The 24,449-nt window shown below is 42.4% G+C and overlaps 1 protein-coding gene and 1 long non-coding RNA gene across 8 annotated transcripts in view; both read right to left on the minus strand.

The window, feature by feature from the left end:
- Nucleotides 1-22,001, minus strand: part of BCOR (BCL6 corepressor) — a 121,072-nt gene extending 99,071 nt beyond the window's left edge. For 4 of the 6 annotated variants that reach the window (XM_014060904.2, XM_087721778.1, XM_087721777.1 and 1 more), the window contains exon 1: nucleotides 21,530-22,000. The gene's annotated coding sequence lies outside the window, so the exon portion shown is untranslated. Of the gene's footprint in view, nucleotides 1-21,529 lie in introns of all 6 variants that reach the window. The other 2 variants (XM_014060902.2, XM_087721779.1) reach the window with 2 other exon arrangements.
- A 1,664-nt stretch (nucleotides 22,002-23,665) lies between these two features.
- The window catches only part of LOC106544592 (uncharacterized), a 101,829-nt gene continuing 101,045 nt past the window's right edge, over nucleotides 23,666-24,449 (minus strand). For both annotated transcript variants that reach the window (XR_001313245.2, XR_015697539.1), the window contains exon 3: nucleotides 23,666-24,300. This is a non-coding gene — a long non-coding RNA (uncharacterized LOC106544592). The remainder of the gene's footprint in view (nucleotides 24,301-24,449) is intronic.

Below are 24,449 nucleotides of genomic sequence, written 5' to 3' on the forward strand. Positions count from 1 at the left end.
GCCAGGCCCAATCCTACTTATTTTCCAAGTCCAGGAAAAGATGTAATTGTAATGCATTTTCATTTAACTACTTTGTGCGGGCACTTTAAAAATGTTATAGAAAAGCCTAAAATGTTTATCAAATCACCTGATAAACTTAAACAAGACAGAAAAGGCACAAATAATGAAAACTGATTAGATGAAGGGATGTATGAGGTAAACTGTTTGCTAGTTTTCACATGGTTCCAAGGCTATTAGTTCCAAAGCTGGCACCAGAGTAAAATGTAAGCTGTGAGATAATTTTCTTTTGCTACTTCAGTCTTGCTCTAAAAACAATAGTTAGATTCTCAATTCATCCAGGCAGGACCAAGTCTGGGCTTTAATTTGGAGTACCATATAACTGATCCTCTGCATATTTACTTTATTGAATTTAGCACAACATTCTCCCTTGTACACGTGGTTAGGATTGAATCTGGTTTATAACAAATTACCAGCAGCATTTCTCTTAATAAAATGGTTGAAAATAATTACAGTATGAAATGAATGTATTGTAAAAGTTTAGAGTAAATTAGCAAACCTTACTGGGAATAAGTGATAACTCAAAATCTCTACTATTTTTACATCAACATTTTTTTGCAAAAAAAAATTAAAAATAGATTAAATTGGAGGAAATCATGAACTTTTCAAAATGAGGTCTTGCCCTTTGTATATATTAATAAAAAGGAATACCAGTAATTGTACACCAAAGTGTTTTTAATAGCACATAATGAATACTATTTTGAAACAGGTTCTGTTGTAGCGTAAAAAAGTAAGAATAGCAACCTGTTGTTTCAGAATTAATTTATTTTATTTGAAAACTTCATAATTTAATATTTAAAAACCATGCAAGCTAATTCATTTGATAAATTCTGCAAAAATGGTCTAACTTTAGCTCATGTATTTCTGTTTGGAATTCTTATATTGTACATATCAAAATATACAAACATATTATTCATTTCTTCTCCTTTTCTCCATTTTTGTAAGGCATACAGTACAGTAATTTTCTTCCTTGACAGTTAGGCAATTTTGATTCAGTCAGGGGAATTTTCATTCCACTATGAACAAAAGTGATGCTTACATGTGAACTTCCCAATCATCTTCCACAACCAAACTAAATGCTTGAGAATGATTAGAGCCCAATTTATTCAATGTGGTGTTCATATCATCATGGCAGCATCACATGATGCTTTTATCATTCACATTATTGTCATCCTTACAAAACCATTTCTCAGATGTACGTTTTACTTTATATTTCATCAAAACAGAAAGAAGTGACATTCACTGGCATGGCCAGATTCTAAGCCCTATTTTAAAACAAAAGGGAAAACTTTTATCTTCTCCAGGAAATTTGCAGAAAAAATGTCCCTCTATCTACCTCTTGAATGAAGGGGTAGGCAGACATTTACACTTTTTTTGATTGAATGTTTTTTAATGGAGATGTGAAAAACAGTATGCAAAGTATTTTGCATAAAAGCTTGTGGCTCTCTGGATGGCTGTGGACTACAACCTCCATGCTTCCCTTTGGCAAGGGCACTGAAGTTCAGCAATTTTTGGAAAAGATCCCTAATCCATAACTTTCACCATAGACTTTGCATATGGGAGCAAGTCTTTAAGAGACATTTGCCTCCTGAGCTATGGTGTATTTTAAGATGGGTAATATTTCCCTGGCATTTTTAATCCCTGGCATCCACTAAGAACCAGAAGCTCTTATTTTCTCAAGATTTCCTTTTAATATTTTCAGATTGTTGTTTTGTTGTCTTACATATTATATGTAAAGAATCATGTGATCTCATATATGGTTTAGGTTTTATATATTATTGAAAAGTCACTTGTCAGTTTTAGAAATCTTAAAATCTGAAACCGAGATACATAAGAAGCAAATTTTATTAATTGGATATAATTTTATTATGATTTGTTTTTAAAGTGAAAAAATAAGAGATGTAAATTTTAGTTCTTCAAGCATTTGTCCTGGTTATACAGGATAAAGAATAATCTCAAAGAGCTAGTTAAGGTGCTTTTTGATTCTGGTCAGGAACTAGCCCACAATCTTAACTTCCCAATGGGCAAGAGCAACTTTCAACTGGGGTTACTGTGAGTAATGATAATAACCTCCCAAGCAGCAAGTTGTCCAAGAACTCTTTAATGTCTTATGTTCAACTGTAACATCAAACAATTCCAGCATTACAGTCAAAGAAAATAGGAGTCACAAAACCTCTCAGTGGAATCTGTTTACACATTAAATGAATATTTCTCAGTGATGAGATAAGCTAGGATGTGTATGCATGAGTGAATTAATCTTCAGTTAAACTAAATTAAGTAATATGTAGGATAACTTGCAGAAGAATTTTAAAATAATATACCTATCCTCTTTTATACAATGTAAGAAGACATTTCCCAATAATTTAAATCTTCTGTCCTAAAACACAGGTAACTGCAGAATAAAGTTCACAGAATTTCTGTGCATTTTCTTCTCAACCTATTCTTCAAGTTTCTAACTCAAAGAATGGAAGAGAGATGGTTTTCTTCTCCCTCCCCCACCCCCTCCTCATAAAAAGAAAACAACCCATCCCACTTCCAAGGAACCTTTCAAATCTGTTGAGCCTGCCCTAAAGAAGCAGGAAGAGGACGCCGCCTTTGTCGGGTGTGCTCTCTGCAAGAACCGGAACGAAGCTGTCGTCCCCTGCCACCAACCCCCATTTAGCTTCCTCTCTCCCTCCTCCCTCTCGCCATAGTGAGAGCTTTGTGTAAAAGACGAAGAGGCGCTGGCTGCTCGCGCTCCCAACAGCTGTCACATTATTTGCACTAGCTGTAAACAGCCTTCGCACCCCCCCCTTCTTTCGCCCGCCTCCCCATACCACATAGTTAAATCCAGACTAACAATCCCCAGCTAGAGATCAAGCCAACAACAGCAGCATTGTGTCTGCCTCGGTCGCTTTAGCATCTCTTGCAGCTGGTTTACTCAAAACAAGGAGCCCCCTCTCTTAGCTTCTCGCCCGGGAAGCCAGGGAGCTGTTTGTGTCAGCTGATCCATCATTCCATGAACCTTCCCTGTCAATCTAGGAGCGGGTTTTTTTCTTAAATAAAAAATAAAAAGCTTTCCTTCTACGCAGAGGGAGGCCGTCCGCCCACTCGCTCCGCCCGCGGTAGGACCTTTCCTCCCGGAAAAGCGCGGGCAGGTCCGCCATCTAGTGCGCCCCCCCCCACGCCCAACTGTGTTAGCTTCGCCTCTCCTGGGTTCAGTCTCAGCCAGACACGCTGACAAGGTCGTGCTCCGACCTCGGGGCCCCAAGAAGCCCCGGACCTCTTGTTCCGGAGGAGACGTTTCGCCGCTAGTGACGGTTGCGAGCGGCGCGCTGGGGGGAGGAGAGTACGAAGCAAGGAATGAGAGCTGTGCTGCGCAGCCGTTGCCACTGGTCCTTCAAGGCCCCCTCCGTTTACCCAGGCGATAAGACAGAGCTGAGACTCCCGAGGGGCTTCAAGAAAGCTGCCAGGACGATAAGGGCTTTTACCGCTGACGGGCCCGCGTCCTCGCTGCGCCTGAAGGAGGGATGAGGAAATCTTCGCCAAGGCCTCCCACTGTGGAGATCAGGCGCCAATTCGGCGATCTTCCAGCTCAAGTCGTTTGCCAGTTCGCCAGAGATGAGAAAAGGAGCTGCAGTCTATGGCCAAATTCCTTTTCGAAAGAATTTTCCGTTCTCTTCAGACGGAGGGAACTGTTGATATTACAGCAAGCTACACTTGAAGGTGGTGGGCTGGAGTTAGCGAGTTGCAGAAATCCTGCTTTTGCTTACTACATGGCCTAGCACGGAAGAGCGAGCATAGCCTGAATACGGAGCAAGGGGAAGAGTCGTTCCCTATATAATTCTGCCTGAAACAAGGTAGCTCCACCTTGCTAAACAAAGGGGCTGGGTTAATGAGCCTTAGTGGCCTCGGTTGTGCTGGCTGGAAATTCATCCCAACACATTTAGATGCTATCTACATTCTTAAGTGTGAAATCTCATGCAGTGTTTACTTGAAAGAGTTCACTGGAGTCTCCATTAAATCTAAGCTATCCTCAGGTCCCAGGCCCTTGATTACTATTGCTAGCTATATACTAATATACTAGCTGATATACCTAGTTCAACAATAGGAAGCATAAGAGAGATCTAAGTCTCCTACTGGACCACCATTTAAGTATGAACCAACTCAGTGCGCGGCAGTGCCAAAAAAAAAACCCAATATAGTCTTTGATTACATCAACAGAGGGATAGTATCAAGCTTAGAGAAGTGATAACACTGCTCTATACTACACTTCTGGGATCAAGCTTGGAATACTGTGCCCAGTTCTGGTCACCACAATACAAAAAAGATCCTGAGTTTCTGGAAAGTGCAGAGAGGATCAACAAAGATGATAATAGGCCTGTAGAGTAAACCATACAATGATGAATGGTTAAGATAGCTATGTGCATCTAGGACAGTTAACCTTGGTTAACCTTTTCAGCACCAAGTGCCAAAACTGGAGCATGCATGCCCATGCCAGTGCACAGGAACTAGGAAGAGAGCAGTAGGCCAATGTGCATGCATGCACCAGAACCCAGAAGGGAGCAGCTGTCTGGTGCGCATGTGTATGGCAGAACCCAGAAAAGCAGCTGGCAATGACACAAGCACCCACATAGAGGGCTTGGTGTGCCACCTCTGGCACGCATGCCAAAGGTTTACCATCACGGATTAGGGTAAGATTAAAAGTGACAATAGCTCTCTTCCAGTACTTAAGGAGCAATCATAGAGATGTGGGGGTTGACTTATTCTCCAAAACACCTGAAGGCAGAACAAGAAGCATGAGATAGAAACTTGTTAAAGAGAGATTCTATCTGAAACTAAGGAATTTCCTGAAGGTGAGAGCAATTAATGAATGGAACAGATTGCCTTCCAGAATGGGTGCTCAATTGTTGGAGATTTTCAAGAAAAGATTGGACAATTATTTGTCTGAGATGACATAAGGACTTCCTTGGGCAGGGGGTTGGATTAGAAGACCGCTAGCTCTATGAGTCTATGATTACTCAGGGGTTATAGCAACAAAAGACATAATAAGATTTCTTATATCCATGGAGGATGGCTGTGGTGGCCTGAATCAAACCAGGAGCATTCCATTTCACAAGAATGATCTAAGTAGGATGGATTTTAACTGTAAAATTTATTCCTACTACTACTCCTTTTGGGACATGGAAAAATAAAATTCTTTTGCCACACATGGGAAGCACTGAAGGGAGCACTAAATATCTATGTGCTATGTCCTTTGGGCATAAGTATCAGTTCAGCTAAGCCTGCCTTTTGTATGCAAAACTGTTCCATGCAAGATCTGTAAGTTCGATGAAAGTAGTCCTTTTCACTAAGCCATTTTTTAAAATCTGCCTTTAAGTTGACTGTAAATACATCTGGACTAGAAAGGAGGTCAGGTGCTAGAACTATGAAGCCAAGTCTCAAAGAATGCCTATTAGGAGACACCAACTGCTACAAAACTTAATTTGTGGCCCTAAATCCACATAGTGTGACTCAGTGTTGAAATTTAGTTATTTATGAGAAAAGGGTTAATTTTTGTGCTTTTGCATTGGCAGGTCCAGCTCCAGAAGAACATGCCTAAACTGTAAGTAGCCCTTTTATTAGACTATTATTTTGTTTATATCCATGTGTTCTTTAAAAAGCCTATCAGCAATATGGTTAAAATGGAAGCAAAAAAATTAAAAGTAAATCTTATACATGAATAAGGTTGTACTGAGCTACATGTATGTAAAATGATTGCTAAGTTAAATACTACTGTGTAATATAGGATTACAATCAAATAGTACCTTAGGAACAAATGGCTTGGTTCTGTTCACCAATCTTCCCTAACCTGGTGCCCCTTCAAACTAAAGGGTACTTTAACTGCCATTATCCCTTTTGCTGGTTATGAGAATGGATGCCCTACATACCTAGAGTATATCCGATTGAATAAGACTACTCTAGTTATTTCTATGTAACTGGTATAGCAAAAAGGACAGAATGATACTATATTTATCTATAAGTTAGATTTATTTTTGAGTAGCTACAAACAAGCTATTGATGTGCCCACAGTCACATTTATCAATACCTGTAAAAACTTAGGGGATATTCAAAGCAAGCAAAAATTCTGCTAAATATCCTATTGTCAGTAATGTCTCACTTCCAAGGGGCCAAACTGGTGTGTTCAAGAAAACTTACTTCCAGGTAAATACACACAAAAAATCACATGAAACCATTTGAAACAATGGCGTTAGATGAGGCAAGCATCTCTAATCCAATTAACAAGAAAGATAAAATATTTCCTAATTTCCACCTGTAGACTTTCTAACTAACAGGCTGCATTTATCTCAACTTTCTAGCCAAATTCCCCAGTAATAGAGTCCAGATATTCAAGCTGTTGAGCCTTCTATGGTCAGTCATAACCATTGTCTCAACCAAGCTAGCAAATGCCTCTACCATGAAAGTTATGTGTATGTGAGTACTAAAAAAACCACCAACTTTTGCTAACTAAGTCAGCAAAGGCCACAACACATCCTTTTAAGATGGAATAGCAATTCATGCTTTGCAAATCTCTTTCAGCACAAAGGATTTAGAGGAAGAGAAAGTAAAGGAAGGGAAGGAAGGAAGGAAGGAAGGAAGGAAGGAAGGAAGGAAGGAAGGAAGGAAGGAAGGACAGACAGACAGACAGACAGACAGACAGACAGCACTCTTGTATTTCTAGACTGGGAACCAAGTGTAGCTTCAGTCAAATGCTAACTTTTCCCTTCTGGAGCTCAGTAGGAAACCTGAGCTCACAAGTTTATACCTGCCTCCATGAGTCTCCCCCCCCCCCCAACCTTTGTTATCAACATGTATATCAAAAGGTATAATATTGCCTGATTAGAAAAGAAGAACCAAATCTGATTGGGGACATATTCTTGCTAAAATATTTTTTTTAAAAAAACAACCTCCTTGAAATAGCTGCACTAGGCAGTTTCTCCAGGTTCTTGCTTCTCAGAATGATTAAAGCAGTATTTCAAAGCAGACACAGCTACTTCATAATTTGTTCATTTGCAAAGAAGCTATCTCTTAAGGCAATTCCCAGCTATCCTTCCTTGATAAGAAGCCTCTTTGAGCTCAGTACTTTTCAATGTGTTACAATCAGATACTCCTAGGTTGGGGACACTCAACACCTTATAGCATCTGGAATCAGAAATACACAGGATCTATGAGAAATATGTAAAATTTGCTCCACTCAGATCAATCCCCCATCATTACTGAATGAATTGGTCATCTGCTTTTGCCCCACAATACAAGTGGCACAGATCCAAAGATGATTCAATTCTATATAGCACTCAAAGCAGAGCTAGCAAGATTGACCAAGTACTATTCTACTCCAAAGCAATGTTTTGTTCCTTTAAGAGCATGTCTGCTGTGTCTCCAGAAACGATTAGGAAGTAGCTGGCAGGAAGGGGTGCAGGTTCTTGGGTAAGACCAAACGGAACCCGCAGCCACACGATGCACTGGACCAAGAAGCAACCAGAGGAAAAATGAGATCAATGAGATCAGAGGAACTGCGACTGAAAGAGGGAATGGAGACAGTCACTTCCTGCTCTGAGGATTACTAAACTTGAAGGGATGCCTTATAACTCTTCTGTCTTTTGTTTTGCTGTTTTAATGTGTTTCTAAACTTAACAATCCCTGGTTCAACAGAATTTCAGCCCTAGGCTCACTGAAAGCACTAAGGAAACTGGAATTTGAAAAAGAAAGCTTTGCCAATTACTTAAGCACTTTTAAGCTCCTACATTTGGTTTTTCATTGCAACTATAGATTCTGCATTTCAGGGGAGCTTAATCACCCAATTGTGACTTTCAAATTAGCCACTTGTTCTTAATGTTTCAAATTCTTATTTTCAAAAATATATTTCACTGCACACATATATTTTTGAAACACTCTGTCTCCTTCTTTCTCTACCAAACACATTTTATTAAATTTATTTTTACTATTTTCCCTTCCAGCTTTCTAAACATGAGATAGTCCAGTTTGAAAGTAAGTTCTGAGTTTATTGAGGCATATTTCCAAGTATGGACACAGACAATTGTAGACAAGCTTCTAAAAAACCAAACTAGAGTAAATTGTACTTAATTTGATCTACAAGGTTACCAACTCTACATTTGCACAAGGCATTTGTGGTTAACTAAATTTAAGCTGATTTTCTGGCAACACTGAGCAAACGCATGTCAGCCAAGCTGATACACAGCACATTACCCTACAGTGTAATGTAGTTTGTATCCAATGTTATCCAGCCACTATTCCTGCCAAAGATTAGAAAGAATTCCAAACATCTAAGGAAATGTCAGCAGTATCAGAGAAAGAAAGATGAAAATGTTTTTTTTTAAATCATTTGTCCTAATCAGGAATATAAAGCTAACAATTCAACTCCAAATCAAAATGCATTTAAGGCAAGCAAGAACAGTTCCTCAGAAGCAAATGTCTAAAAACATAAAAGTAATCCAGCATATATGGGTGCACTGGGTGCACTACATATGTTGGAAATCGGGGGGGGGGGAGTGCAATTCAATGTATTTTAGTGGGAAGTCTTCCTGAGGTAAATGAGTTGTCTTCAGTTCACTGACTTAGGACTTTATATAGCAAAAATTCAAAAGAAGAAATTATAATAAATGTTATGAAGTATATGATCTAATCTACACCAGAGGTGGGTTGCTCACGGTTCGGCCCAGTTTGGCCGAACTGGTAGTAATAATCTGGCCTAGGTCACAGAACCGGCAGTGATCCAGGCTGGCCATGCCCCTGAACCAGTTCCCTGGTCTCCATTGGCATTGCTGGCATCTTGTTTATTAGCTTTTAATGGTCTTTGTGCATGCACACAACCATTTACAGCAAACTGTGCATGCACAAGCAAAGCACGCGAGCAAGTGAACTGGTAGCAGTTCGCACATTGATCTAAACATTGTTCTCAATCATGGTTTGCTTATCTCTGATATGTTTAATCAAGAATTAACATACCATTGTATTGGCTTATCATTAGCAAAAACAGATGACTTCAAAAAATAATAAGCCAAAGTTGAACTCCATTATAGTTTAGTATATTATATGAACCTAGCCTAAATAAGTTTACCATGGAAAATATTTAATAAATATCCATCTCTAATTTTGGACAGAAGAGGGAAAGAGCAATTTCTGAGATGTTATCAAACTAATCATTATTTTGGTTGTATTGTTTGTTGGTTTTTAATGTTATTGTGTCATTTTATACAAAATTTATACAATTAATTTATACAAAAAATATACAATTTTCTCTTTATACTTATATTAAAATGGGCCATCTTTGATTATGAAGTGTTACCAAAAGAATTTACATAAAAAGGAAATGCTTGAGCTGCTTTAGCAAGTTCATTCTATTCCACAAGCTCTTATGAGGATCTAGGTGTATTTCTTACCAGAAGCTGGAAAGAGATTTCTAATCTAATACAATTGTAAGGGATCGTGCAATCCAAAGAATATAACTTTGTTATTAACTTTATGAAGGACATTGTTACATAATTACAAAGATACATTTTTTGGATTGAATTGTATTAAATTAGAAATCTGTTCCAAATTTTGGTAAGAAGCTTATACCAACTTAGGACAGTCAGACAAGATTTGCTGAAGAAAATGTGCTGCTAGTGACAGGCTGACATGATTTCTGCAATGAAAAGTCCTATCCTGTCAAGCATTTATTTGAACATTTATTAAGTGAATAGAAATAATCAGATATAAAGATTATATGCTATTTGATGAATTTACACACCAATGACTCTTTAAATAAACTTAACAATCATCAGATAAAAATATAAGTATTTTGTAGGATTAATAGTTGGTGAAATCTTACCTAGGATTAAACATTCTCAGATAAAAATAGTATGAAATGGGGCCATTTAAAATATTCATACTTTATATGAAGCCCAGGAAAAATAATGCTGTAACCATATACCTTACCTATCATGCTATAGTTAAAATCTAATAATCAGTTAAGACAACCTGAGGAACCTGTCCAATATGCATAAATAGGTAACAAAATGGAGAAGAAAATTCAAAATAAATCAATAAACTTTACAAATAAATGCAAAACACTTAGAATAAAAATCATAATTGCATATAATTATGGCAATCTGACAATCAACCAGGAAAGAGATATTAGGATCATAGCAGACAATTCAGTGATAAAGCCAAGTCAACCAGTGTGCAAAATCACTTCAATTTCATGTATACAATTTGTGATTTTGTATACAATTTGTGATTTTGTTTTATTTGGAAAATGATATATAAGTATGCTCACGTTAGTATATGCGTACTATCTAAACTGGCTAACACAATGTGTATATGTGGAACAATACCATTCTATGGAGCTTCACTTCACTCCTGGTGTTACCAGTTGATCCACTTTCCTACTATTCTCCTGAGAATGCTCCATTAATACAGTTGTGTTTACAGAAGTCTCAATTGCATAGAATTTTAATTGTGTGAAAACCATTACTCTGAAATGTGTAAAACTTTTTTGCCATATTTCATAAGATGTATTTAATGTGTGGAAGCAACTTGTTTAAATTGCTTTTTAAAATATTCTACTAAACACCAGATGCTTGAGAAGCTGGATCTAAAAATCTCTTTCTAGATTTTTTCAGGGCAACAATCTGTTGATTTCCCGGGGAAAAAAGCATTGTATGAAATTTGAGTCCTGAGTCTGCACACCAGGGATTAAGCTATAATCTTGATACAAATAGTGTATATAATATCTTGTCTTTGTACTGATGTATAATGTTTAAATTCTAATTGTCTTCAGATTTTTTGTTCTTGCAATGTGACAAACAGATAGTCTTCAACTTACAACAGTTCAATTAATGACAGTTTGAAGACACTGAAAAAAATGACTTTTGACCATTTTTCACACTTACAACCATTGCAGCATCTCCAGGGTCATATAATCAAAATTCAGATGCCAGGCAACTGACTCCTATTTATGACTGCTGCAGTGGCCTGGGGCCATGTCACCTTTTGTGACATTCTGATAAGCAAAGTGAATGGGGAAGCCAGATTGACTTAACAACCACGTTACTAATTTAACAACTGCAGTAATTCACTTAAAAACTGTGGCAAGAAAGGTCATAAAATGAGACAAATCTCACTTAACAACTGTCTCATCTAGCAAGAGAGATTTTGGGCTTAGGTCGTACATCAAGGACTACCTATATTTCCATAAATCTAGGTCGTATACTTTCAATAACTTCAGTGTTATCTATTCAGATTATTATAAGTGATCATGTTTTTAAAAACACACATTTCTTAGAATGAAGCTGTTCTTCCTAACAGTCTCCTAGAATTTTAATTGAACTTACTTCTAAGGAAGCAAACATGAGTTTGCAGGTACAGCTTATTTCCAGAAAAGTATGTTTCTCTCTAGCTATCTCATTACAGGAGGTGCTCAATTTACAGATGTAAATGAATATGTCTGTTATGGTTCTAAATAAAGGTGGGAGGCATCCATGTGATTGCTTTGCTTAATGATCACAATCTATGCTTCCCCCATTGTGGTTGTTAAGAGACATTGCAGGTTATTAAGCAGAGCACGGAGTGCCTTGGGGTGAGGAAGGCCTTGGAACCCTTGGGCAGGCCAATGTGAGCTGGGGAAGTGCTGTAGACTGGCCTGGGCCTCCACTTGCCACCTCACACGTCTTTGCAGGCCTTACACCTGCTTACCACCCCACTGGGTCTTACACCCTTGCCCCCACTTCCTGTCATGGCACAGTCACTTGTCTTTTTCATAGATCTCCTTTGAAAAGCAGTCAATCTGCCACATGGCCTTCTACAGAGGTCAAATGGCTCTGTCCCGGAAGTGGAACCCAGTTTGAGAGTATAATTGTGGCCATTTTGAACAACATCCTGGCCAACATAGCCTCCATACTGTATAGGGAGGCTGAGGAACAGATCAGCCAGCTCTCCTTTTCAAGTGCAATCTCCATGTAGGAAGGCCATGTGACAGAAAATCTAAGGAAAAAGTAAGTGACCAAGCCATGATGGGTGATAGGAAGGAGGGTATGGAACCCAGCAAGCAGGCCCAAGGACTGGAGGGGCCCAGTGGAGCAGGATCAGGGGGGATATGGGGGGACTGCTCCGTCCCTGTGGTCAGCCATAAGGGTGGACAGATTGCCAAACGGGGGTGTTGCAACAGGAGTAACTTTGGACAGTCATAATTCATTTTCCTCAATACCATTATAATTACCAATGGTCATTGATGAACTGTCGTAAGTCAAGAACTACCTGTATACAATATATTTAATGAAATGGTGTAGTCTAATGCAGCAGTCTGCAACTTTTCCAGCTTGGTGGCCTGGAGGGGAGCAAGACAGGATGGCTTTGTGTGAGTGGTAGGCATGTGCAAGTGTGTGCAGTTCCATGTACACAAACTAGATGCTCATAAATGCTGCTCACACAAATGGAGCTGTGTGCATGAGTGTGAGTGCCTGCCGCTCGTGCAAGTGGAGCTATGGATGCACACAGATTCTAACCTACCAGTTGTGCGGTCCAATTCTGAACAGTGGGCCATGGCCCACTGATTAGGGACACCTTGTCTAATGAAAAACAACTTTTTTTCACTTTCAGAAACTTCTAAAAACTAAATCTAAAACTGTTCAATTGCAATTGTATTTCTCTGTGAGAAATTGATTTTATTCATAATCACTGGAGCTGTGCCCTAGTTAAACATCTGTTTCTTTTGAAATAAATGTAGCTAGGTATTGCTTTGCTGAAATGCTGCAGTCTGATGATTTCTTATTGGTGCAGTTAAACCCAGAGTTTAACTACGGGTGTAACTGCACCAGTGAGACAGACACACACACACACACACACACACACACACATATATATACACACACACATACATACATACATACATACATACATACATACATACATACATACATACATATACCAGTAAACCATCTTACGCAACTTTAACTAACAAAGAATCTTTGTGATAGCTATATAACTTCAAAATAACAAAATATTTTCAAATGACTACAAAAGTCAAGGTATTGGTACTAAATCAACATATTAGACTTGAACAGTAGCTTCTAACTTTATTTCCAAGAAATGTGTTTTATGATCTAGTGCTGCATGTAAAATGCCCTTTCTCTATCTTTGATGGAGAAGAGATTTTTTTACCACCCTAGAAAACATTTACTCAAAAGCCAGTCATTTTGTATTCACTCATGTTTGTTCAAACAGTTCTGCATAGGATGATAGCCATAGCTATGTCTATCACAATTAGACATAAAGGGTGCAATCCTGTGCACAGTTCATTGGGAGGAAATGTCATTGTGGTGCTAATTTTCATAATATGTTTCAGTAGAAACATTTGCAAGCAGAGGCTTCTAATACAAAGAGTAGACTCTCTTACAGGATATTACTTTGCATGACTTTTAAATAGGTGCAAGAAACAGGCTAGGAGAAAATGGGTTTCTTTCTCTTTCTTTCTGGCCACTATTAAATTAGATAAATTCAAAATGTGCAGAAGGCTTTCCTATGAGGAAATGTGGTATGGTGCAAAACCATAAATCTCCCCAATGGTCTTCTAACTTCACTCAACTCTCTGTACTAGTTTCCAGGGCTGCTGATGCTGCCAGAATCTTTTTTTTATTCCCTTATTAAATTAAAACCCAGCACTTGTCTTCTAGAAACAAGAACATTTTAGCATTTCCTTTCAATTAATACATGGTCACACACACTGGACAATGATTATGGAGTAACCATAAATTTCTAGTCTTTGTAGAGTTGTGCAAGGTAATTTTCAAGGCAATGGGAGAGCCACCCACCTCCTCCTTCAAGTTTTATAATTCTGAAAACTGAAGACCAGCAGATTGAGTTAACAGGTCTTTCAGCATTTGTACCTCAACATTAAATCTAGTTTAATTTAGCTTGCAGTATTTAATTTTAGCAGATTTCCCTCTTTTTGACATGCAAATCAATATGGCAATTACCATCTAAAAGCTTACCAAGCCCCAGGTCAATGTAAATTGATCATTGCCCATCTTCTACAAAATACTGTCAGGAGCTTGTGGTGCATAGTGAAATTATGCTCAAAACCGTCTTGCATATCACAAATTTATATTTCATGCTGCTGAAGGATCATCTTCTATGCAACCTTTTCCTAGCACATTGCGTCACATTGGGTATAATGGATTTGATATAATTATGTGTTTATTTTGCTATACTGCCAGCTTCTGCCAACCTAGCAGTTCGAAAGCATGTAAAAATGCAAGTAGAAAAATGGGAACCACCTTTTGTGGTTGGGTTCCATGCGCCTTCGGCGTTTAGTCATGCTGACCACATGACCACGGAGACGTCTTCTGACAGCGCTGGCTCTTTGGCTTTGAAACGGAGATGAGCACCACCTCCTAGAGTCAGGAAAGACTAGCACATATGTGTGAGGGGAACCTTTACCTTTAAGCATAAAGCTCAAGAAATAAGATATTATCCTTGTACCCTGGCATTCAATACTTCATACATTTAAGACAAAAACCTTCTATATATGTTTCTCTGTTATTATAATTTTATTTTTATTTTTTAAGGAAGGAAAGTAAAAACATGCTTTGTGTACCAAGCTAATACATGTGGGAGAAGGAACTTCTTCAAGAGAATGTAATTTTCAGAAGTGGGCGGGAATGCCATCTACAAGCTGGTGGCCTCTTTGCTTTCTGCTGGTAAGTCAGCTCATCCATTAAGACAGGCACTGTACAGGCCAGAGGAACCCTTGTGAAACATTCATTACTTCTGCCTAGAAAGATCCCTTCCTTAGCTTGCTAAAGATTCAGGACTAAGGCCTTGTTTGGTGGAAAGACAGGAGGATTAAATTAAGTCAGCACTGAGGATATAGGAAATCCCCCCTCCCTCATCTGCAAAAGAGCCAAGGTGGCGCAGTGGTTAAATGCAGCACTGCAGGCTACTGCTAGATCAGCAGGTCAGCGGTTCAAATCTCACCGGCTCAGGGTTGACTCAGCCTTCCATCCTTCCGAGGTGGGTAAAATGAGGACCCAGATTGTTGGGGGCAATATGCTGACTCTCTGTAAACCGCTTAGAGAAGCCTGAAAGGCCTATGAAGCGGTATATAAGTCTACTGCTATTGCTCCATACTCCAATATAGAGAGAATCCTTGCATTCGATCCTCCCAGCCATCCATCCATTGATACAGTAAAAGGATGTTAATCAGGTTCTCAGGAAAGAATCTGCCTGATCTATTTAAGTGGTTAGATTGCTGAAGGCGGTGGGGTGGGAAGAAGAATGCCTATGCACTGAAAGTGAATGTGTGCCCTGCTATTGTGTAAGTGGTCTTGAGCAAACTACTTAACACAATCAATTCTCACATAATTTTCAAAAATGTTCTTGAAATCAGCTCTTAACAAAGAAGGTCCTTTTGAGTGCAGAACCCTACAGGGCACACAAAAACTGGATTTACACATTGGACTAAATAAGGGTATTTGCTCAGACTGAAGAAGCTACTTAGATAACAACAACATATTGGACTAAATCATGCCATGCTTTCACAGATAAACACAATTGACTGGCATTCCATAATTTTAATATTCAACACCCAGTCAGATAATAAAAGCAGTTTGTATAAGTGAATCCCCAGGAACAAACCACAAGTCATCTGTAAGTAAGCTTCATTAAACTCAGTGATATTATGACCATGTTCACCCAGTATATTAAGCTATAAAGTAGTAGCTTGGTATGTTATAGCAACTCAGTCATTGGATTTGTAAACCATGGTTTATGACTCAGCATTGCAACCAATCCAGCCAGTTGTAATCTATTCAATAAACCAAGGTTAAGCATGGTTTAGCAGCAGTATGAGCTCACTCTATAGACTCAAATTATAAAGCCCAGAGTGCCCCCCAAAAACGCAGCTAAAATGAGTTAATGTCCTATAAATCTTGTCACTCTTGCAATGTAAAGTAGGAACTCCACCAAAGGAAAATAAGTTTATGGTCTTTCCTTCCTTTTATACCAGTTAATAAACATGAGTATAACTTGAAAGCTTAGAAACCCTGGCCAGAACAGAAAGGATCAATGAACAGTCTAATGTTTGGTTAGATGACATAATGCATCACTTGTGGGGGGAAAAAGTTCCTGTGTTTTTACTTCATACACACCCTTTTACTTCAGCTCTGAGGTGTGCACTTTAAGACTGATAAGCAATCTTACATTGCTTCATTTGTCACCTTCATACTCCGCCCATCCTCTAAGCTCAGGCAGAGCATAACACTAGTCTAATTTGTCCTCATTGCAGACAACTTTTCTGAACTAGGTTAGAACACCCTTTTCCAAACTAATAATGCTGGACTGAGAGATTAGTTCTCTGTGAGAATAATTCAACCAGAAATTTTGAAAGAGGATCAACCATCTTGTTTCACATATATTTGTACAAGAATTTGTTGTTCTGTTTGATTTTAATGACTGACAGCAAAACATAGCAATTGATAGATACTATCTTTCAAATAATAGTATTAAAATGACTTATGTCCACATTTTCTGAAACAGATAATCCCTTCAAAAATTGTGAGTTCTAATTCTTCCATAGACATGAAGGGCCAGTCACTCTCTGTCAGCCTAAGCAAGGGATGATGTTGTGAGGAAAATAGGAAGAGGAAGAAGTATTATGTTTGCAACTTCGAGTTATTTATAAAAAGAATAATAAACATACAATTAAAAATCTTTTAAAAATCAATCCTGCATCTAACGCTCAGGGTTTCTTTTCAACCCTTCTGCTTTGGAATAGGAAGAGGGAATAGGGCCTAGGAAGCCTGCAGTAATGTCAACAGTGGGTTTTACATTAGAAGCAGAAAGGTGTGGGGGCAGGGAAGAGCTATTTTAAGCACAATAAAGTCACTGGGTGCTGGTAGTTAGTAAGAGCTGCTTAAACGGCCACATTTCTCTAGAGTAAAAGTCACGTCAAGCGCTATACAAATGCAAAGAACCATGCTTGAAGGAAAGGGATCAATCGAACAGCCCGAAGTAGCAGGGAGCTAACAGAACACAACTTCCAGACGGTCCCAACTCCTAAAGTCGATGGTACTCCTGGCTGTCGCTGCCGTTCAAGTCGAGAGGCCCGTAACTTTGGATGGCTGCCCCCAAATGCTAAAATGCTAGTATTTTATTCCCGCACCTCAGAGCTAGAGCAATCTTCCTTGACGTCTCTGCATCGACACCCATTAATTTCCATAAGGGCGCTTAATCTCGGCTTCAGTGCGAGTTTGGGGAATGAAGACACAGGTCTGCGGTTGCATTAATTGATCGGATTCTTTCTCGTACTCCCGCCTTTCTCCTAGGTGTATATATTTAGCTAGCAGACACCCAGGGGTTTTTGAAAAGACTCCCGAGTTCCCTCCTCCCACCTCCCTGCAGCAAACACGTTCAAGAACTGCTTGCAGCAGGGGAGCAACCTAGACTCTCATCTATTTGGTTGATTACAGCCGTAAAACAGAAGACGTGTAATTTCAGTTCTCGCTCCAGATCTTGGGCTTGATTTCCAGGGCCCCAATTATTCGGGGGAGGGGGAAGAGACGCTGTAAGCTTTATTTGTCCTCGTCCCTATTAGCTATGCAGCCAATCTATCATTTCCGGCGGTGCTTCCATCTAATTACCGATGTATATAGATGTGACGTGCAAAGAACAGCCGAGCTGTCTGCTTGGCTTTGCGTGGACTCCTCATCGGGAACCTTTCCAGAGAGGGCTGGAGCGCTGGGAGTCTCCGCTCCAGACAAAGAGAGAAAAAAGCTGATCCGCGCTGCAGGGCAAATCCAAAGCAAATCAGCTTTCCCGGGGGCTGAGAAAGGGTCTGCGACCTGAAACAGGGCGGGGGGAGGACGGGGGGGCGGGGAGGGACGGTTCATCGGAAAGGATGAGCGTTTGTATTCCTCCGAGAGTGTTGCCGTAGTCTCGTTTCCCCTTCCCCATCTCAAAAAATAAAGCATAAATCGAGGCGTGCTCGCAAAGTCAGAACCACTATTTACCCTCTTGAGTCTGCAGGCAAGTCTAAAGCGCCTCAAGGCAGCGGAGGGTGAGTTTATGCCTGGGTTGGTCCGGTTGTATGAAACAAATATAAAGAAGCCAGCCAACCCAGCAGCAGTGTGAAACAAAGTCAGTCCTGACCGACGCGTTTCCTTACTTTCCAAACCCCACCCACAACCGCCGTTGAAGACGGAAACTGGATTCTGCTCCGAAGGTTGTTTGCCGAAAGATCTTTGCCCGGAGAGCTCTCCGGCTGAGCTTTGTCCCTTCATGTCAGGCGCGCGCGCGCGCACACGCACACACTCCCATCCTGGGGAAAAGCGATCTGTCGTTCTCCAGCTTGATTCTCCCTCCTCCACGTCTGGCTTGTCTAGTCCTCCTCGGTATTTGTCTGGCTCTGCACCACCAGGACATAGGGTTAAGCGGGCTCAGTGGAGTTCCCAAACAAGAGGAAACTTTTGGGAACGGAAAGCACTGGCACTCGCCTTGAAAAGGAGATGGGAAAATTATGTTCACAAGGCATTTAGATAACAAGGGTGAGCAACTTAAGGGTTCACCATGATCTGCCCTAAGAAAGCACACGACCATAGCCACTGACTAACCTGGTCTATTCCTTTAACGCACAAAAATTGAGTTAGTGCCCTGATCCGTGAAGGGTTAACAACACCCATTCTCAAGCACCGAATAACGTGCTGACCTTTTTCTCTGCATCTCTCCCACACTCCCTTTCAGGCTCCGGTTCTTTCGCTCGGAAGAAGCCTGAACGGCTGTCTAGACCGATCTATCATAGGCGGTCAAAACAATACCGGTCTAAAGCCTCTCTTTTTTCCATGTCGATTGTTCTATCTCACCTTCGAGAAAGGAAGGGGGATAAAGAAATTGTCTGCCTGCCAGTCCCACAGACCATTCAGAATGCTTAGAAGATGTCCACCTTTCTGCCAGATAAATGGGATATTGCCCGCTTTTTTTTAACAGTCGCCAGAGACGCTCCACTCCTTTCTGTTCCTATTCTGTAACCCTACGGGGAGAAGGTTGGGCTCATTCAAATATAATAAATCAAATGAGTGAACCGGGGTAAGAATAGATTAGAATCTAGGCCTCCCAGGCATCCCCAAATTTAATCCGCGCCTCGAAGGGGCTTAGCCCACAGATCCAGTTTCCTGGGATCGCCATCCTTATTTCGAAACAAGGTAGTTTGTGTGGTCTGTACTAGATGGCAAATTCTGCCATGGGTGGGGAATATACAGTGCACCTTTGTCAAGTATACTTTGGAGATACGCACAACTACTAATTTCGAGAACTCTCCCGAGTTTAAGTCCAGCTCGAGAGAATATGGGGGAGAAAAAAGATTAACAGCCCTTCTTTACAGCCCTTTTAAAATCAAGTAAGAGTTTTGTTCCCTTGTTCCCACGAAAACAAACCGACCACCATCCACGGAAACACATACATGACTTGAAAATTGGGTTGAAGAGAAACCTGAGAATAAGCACAAGTCTCCTGGTTCTCTAGAGCAGGTCCACTGCTTTGCTGTAAGGGAAATGGTTTGAAAATTGTTATCCATATCTCGAGGGCATCGCATCGCGGGACAAGCCTATTGGTGCGACTACAGTATTTCCAAAACAAAGTTGCTACAGACAGCGAGCGAATAAATAGTGGTTAGAAAGGTGGTAAAGGAGGACCCATTTGTCAAGGATGAATACCTAATGCCCCAGGACAGCGATTTTTGATCTGTAGGCTCTGTCCCCAATGCCCCAGAGAAAGGCTGTAAGGGCGTTTGGCCTTTTCATGTAAGAGTGGGGGAGGTGAAATCCCGCTTCTTATCTTGGTCGGCAGATAGACTTGGAGGGGCCCCGCTCAAGGATCCCTTTGCCCTGGGCCTCCTTCACAAGGAGCCTCGAGCAGGCAAAAGTTCAGAAAACCTTGACAGATCTGGACTCGGCACAGGTCGTCCTTCCGTCAGCGTCCTTTTCAGAGAAAGGAAACACAAAGCCACAGGCTTCCTCAGAACAGACGGAAACCCCAGAGGGAGGATCGTTAGAAAAATAATGCGGAAACAGGCTCCTGGGCGATCGCCATTAAATAAAAGGCATTTTTTTTGCCAAAATCCTATTGCGGTGGTAAGACATTACTCTCGAACCAGCCCTCTTTTCGGAGCCGCCGACGTACCTCGCTCTTGTGAGTTTGAGATGTAGCCAGCATGCCAGCACGGAAGGTGAGCGAAGCGTCACAAGCGAAAGATCGCCCCTGAAGCAGCTGGGCGAGACAAAAAGGAGCTACGTGCCTCAGACACGGTGCTCTGGCATCCCTGGAGTCGACGGGAAAGTGAGGAGGGGGATTGCAAACAATCTTGCTGGCCCCTTTCTCTGCCCCAGGGGACTACCAGACAACTTTTTAAGTTAAGAAAGAGGAGACGGACCCGCGAGATTCCCAACTGTTCTATTGGGCCCCACGCTCTTCACACACATCCTTTGAACCGGAATACTACCACTGGAATATCCCCTGCCCACCCCACCAAATTTAGCCTCCAGTGGCCTCAAAAACCACCGGTGAAAAAACTAGTCACTGCCCCCGCAGGCTTTCTCAAAGAGTCCCTAGGAAAACAAGCACACCCACTGAGATACAGAAGTCGTTTTCCTCAGCCACACATCGTTGTTCAGTTCCCGGCACTCATCTTTTTTAGTCCACTGCTCAGCGATCTATAAGGACGAACCAATGAGCCTTTCCAGCAACACTTCCCGGGGCCCTGAGCTTCCTCGATCGAGCTCTGAGCGTTTTTCTTCTCCACCCACACTCCCCATTGCCCCTGGGAGCCGAAAAGTGGCGGCTGCCAGGTGGGGCTTTTACAGGCCTTTCCAAATCGGAGAGATAAGAGAGAATGAGACGCCGTAAGGTCTCCCTCCCTGCCCCCACTTTCCTGCTGGAGCAGACAGACTGAGAGCGGCAGCTTCTCTTTTCACGTCTCTCCATCGCCCCCCCCCCCCCCGCACTGCTTCACAGCCCAACTGCTTCCAAACTTCTAGCCAGCCCGCACGACACACCCGTCCCCGGAGTACCCCACCCGCAATTCTCAGCCAGGGGATATCTAGGCTGCGACCGCTGGATTTGCTAATCTCTCTGCCTTCTCTATTCCGCCTTCCTCCTGGGATTCCGGATCCTTTCAAGTTGAAATAAATTCTGGCAACAATCCCAGCCCTAGAAAGGCAGGCTTCAAGCAAGGCGCGCGCTGTCTTTTTTTTTCTTTCTTCTTCTTCTTCTCATGCGCATCCCAGCCACACCTGGTGTGGAAGGAAAAAAAACGCCTAGCCTCGGTCTTACTTTAGCACAAGCCGAGAAGTCTAAACTAGAAGACAAATTCTTCGGACGAATCAGGCTTGGGGTCCCTCGGGTGGCTTGCCCGCCGCGGCCTTTCCGCGAAACGCGAGGAGCATTCAATGTGAAGATCACTGACCTTAGTCTCCCCTCCAGAGACGCTGCCGGGGACAGACTCCAGCGCTGCCGTCGCCTGTTCCTTTTCCAGCGACTCGCGTCCGTTTTCTAGGTGAGCGAGAAAAGTTTGACGACCTCGGAGACGAGAGGCCGGAGTTGCCCCAGAGACTGACAAAACTGGCCCCGGCTCAACTAGGCAGAGGCAGGTGGGACCGGGTGGGCGGAGAGAGGCCGAATGCCAGCGTTTCCCTCGGCTGAGTTCAACAACCCGCCGGGCTCCCTCCAGTTGCTCTCTGGCTCCGCTTTAGTAACGCCATGTTGCTGCTGTGGTTTCCCGGGACTGATCTTGGCGGCGCCTACAGGCTCCTTTCCCCCTCCCTTCGGAGAGCCTGTGTCCTGGCTGCGGCTGCAAGTGTGCGTGTGTGTGGCTGGGCTGGCTCTGGGGATTTAATCCACAGGGAAAGCCGTTCTTCCTCACCTTGCCGCTGGGAGAGCGGCCTCCGTCTGCTGCACGCTGCCCCCCCCCCCGGCAGGGCCTCCTCCTCCTCCCCGCCCCTTTCTCTCTCCACCCCCGGGCTTAGCACTCAGGGAGCCGCCGCCAGGAGAGGCAATGCCGTCGCCGTGCTCGCCCAGCGAATCTCTCTCCCCTCACTCGCGAGTGCCTCGCTTTTATCTTGTTGCAAGGCTCTTCGCTTTCTCTTCTTAATTGATTCTTCCTCCACTTCTCCGCCCCCCTCCGTTTCCTTGTCGTTCTTTCTCTCTTGGCTGATCTGGTCTTAGCAAGCCCCCCTTTCCACACGCCCTGCCTGCTTCTTCGCCTGAGGGCGTCCTGAGGAGACTCCGCTCCCCTTTTGACCAAGAGAGGTTAAAAAGGAAAGTCTCCCGCCCCCTCCAGACTCCCTGCTGGGCTCGCTACCCAGAAGGCCAGTGGAGAGCTGCAATTACCATAAAGCTCCTTTCCCTCCGCTTAGCCAAGCTGTCAAAGCTCCGGCAGCAGGCGCAGCCAGACACCAGCGCTAGACCGCCGCACTCGCCGCCCGGGCTGCCTTGTCTTTTCGCCCCAGCAGTGCGATCGCTTCTTGCCTCAAGATGCGTCCCCCGCCTTCTCACAGCACCTTTTTGTGCCGCTCGCAGCTGCCCCTCGGCCTCCATGATGGCGAGGCAAAAGTGCCCATGCCGCAGAAGTCATCCTTGTTCTCCTTGCTAAGGGAGCAGATGCCTCCTGCCGTTTTCCCCCCTCCAGGTGAGACCATTCTCTGGCCGCCACGTTTTTCCTTCTGCTCTCATATCCCCGAGAGCCCCAGAAGGACCGTTTCTTTGTCTCCCCTCCCACGCGCTCTATTGTCACGCAGTGTACCCCTTTCCCATATGCCCCCCTGCACTTTCCCTCTTCTCTCACAAGCACGCTCCCCTCCCCCCACGGAATTGCCTCTCAGGGTCTCCTTTTTTAAATACGGTGTGTGTGCTCTGCCTTCATTCCAACCTATACTTAAGTCTCCCTCAAACGAACCGTTTTCCATTATCTCGCTTCTCCAGAAGCATACAAACCGTCGTTCTCCTCGAGAGTTTCCCTCCTCCCGTGTTTTGTTAATCGGCTCTGCACCCACAGTTCTTCATTTGGCTCGTCTTCCCTATTCGCTATTTTTGTCCCATCGTGGGATGCTCTGTCTTTCCGCCCCCGCCCCGTGCCTTTCTGTTGTAATGAAAAACATTCGTTTTTCAGCAGCTACTTTCCGAAATAACAAACGGCTTCTCTTCGTTTGATTTCTGAAAGGCAATGCTCGATAGTCAGAGACCGTAGTCTCACTCTAAAATTTCCAAACACGTTTCTATGTGACGTGGAAATCGCGGGGAGCGCTTCGCACGCGGCTTCTCTCAGTACAATTTGGATCGCTGGGACGCTAGTCCTTTGGCTTATCGGCTGCTAGAGTGGTATTTTTGACTTAGTAGGTCAGCTGGTGAATGTCGGGTTTGCGACGCCCATCTTGACTGATACTCGCTTATTCGGTTCTTCCGCTCGCGACTCGTGGTTCTATACTGCATTCAGCGGTGGCTGGAATTCACAAGACGCAATCTACAGGAAATAACTCTGTACCTCAAGAAGTGGGGGGTGCGCGCGCATTCCATGGCCATTTATCACAGGAGTAGGGTAGTACCATTCCTCATTACAGAGATTTATCTATCGTGTCAACCAACCAGTGCTTGGCCCATACGTTAACAGTGAAGACAGGCTTCATTTCATTACAGGCTTTATATCGCAACAACTATGGCTGGATGATGAGATACATCTCTAGTGAAGAAAGGTACAAGTAGAGATTGCTAAGTATGTCAGCAGTCCATATGCATATGATTTGGAGCAAACCCCACTGAGCATGATGGGTCTGATTTTGTAAGAAACCTGAGCAGTAATTGTGCAGTCGTCTCCGATTCTTACTTCCGATCCTTGCTCGAAAAACTTCCAACTATGTAAAAGAACTGTGGATCTAAACATGCTTTTCAGAAAGTCAGTTATATTCCGTTGAGACCTGCTTCTAATTGGACAGTTCTTGTTAATGACCATGAAAAGTAGCAAGTTTGGAAAGGGACCATAAAGCAGCCCGGTGTAAATGAATGAAATTTTATTATCACCCACCAGAGTGGTAATTATATCCCCACCCCCTTTCATCCCAGTCTTCAAAAGCGATTATAAGATGTTTACATCAAGACCCCAAAAAAGTAGAGAAAAGAAGATCCAATGCACAGAACTCCAGAAAAATTATGATCTGCCTGTTTGTCATCCAGAAGTCCAGGAATCTGTGGGGAAAAAGAAAGCACGTTTAAACCTGAATCCTAGCTACATTTTCCTAGCCTAACATGTGACTTACTCAATATGCCAGAACACTTCTGAAATTCCCCTTTCTAATCATGCAAATCTCTTATGTTTAAAGGAAAATAAATAAGAG

Source organism: Thamnophis sirtalis, unplaced genomic scaffold (assembly GCF_051295495.1).
Source record: "Thamnophis sirtalis isolate CommonGarterSnake01/CBP01778 unplaced genomic scaffold, rThaSir2_p1.2 scaffold_8, whole genome shotgun sequence".
NCBI classification, from domain to species: Eukaryota; Metazoa; Chordata; class Lepidosauria; order Squamata; family Natricidae; genus Thamnophis; species Thamnophis sirtalis.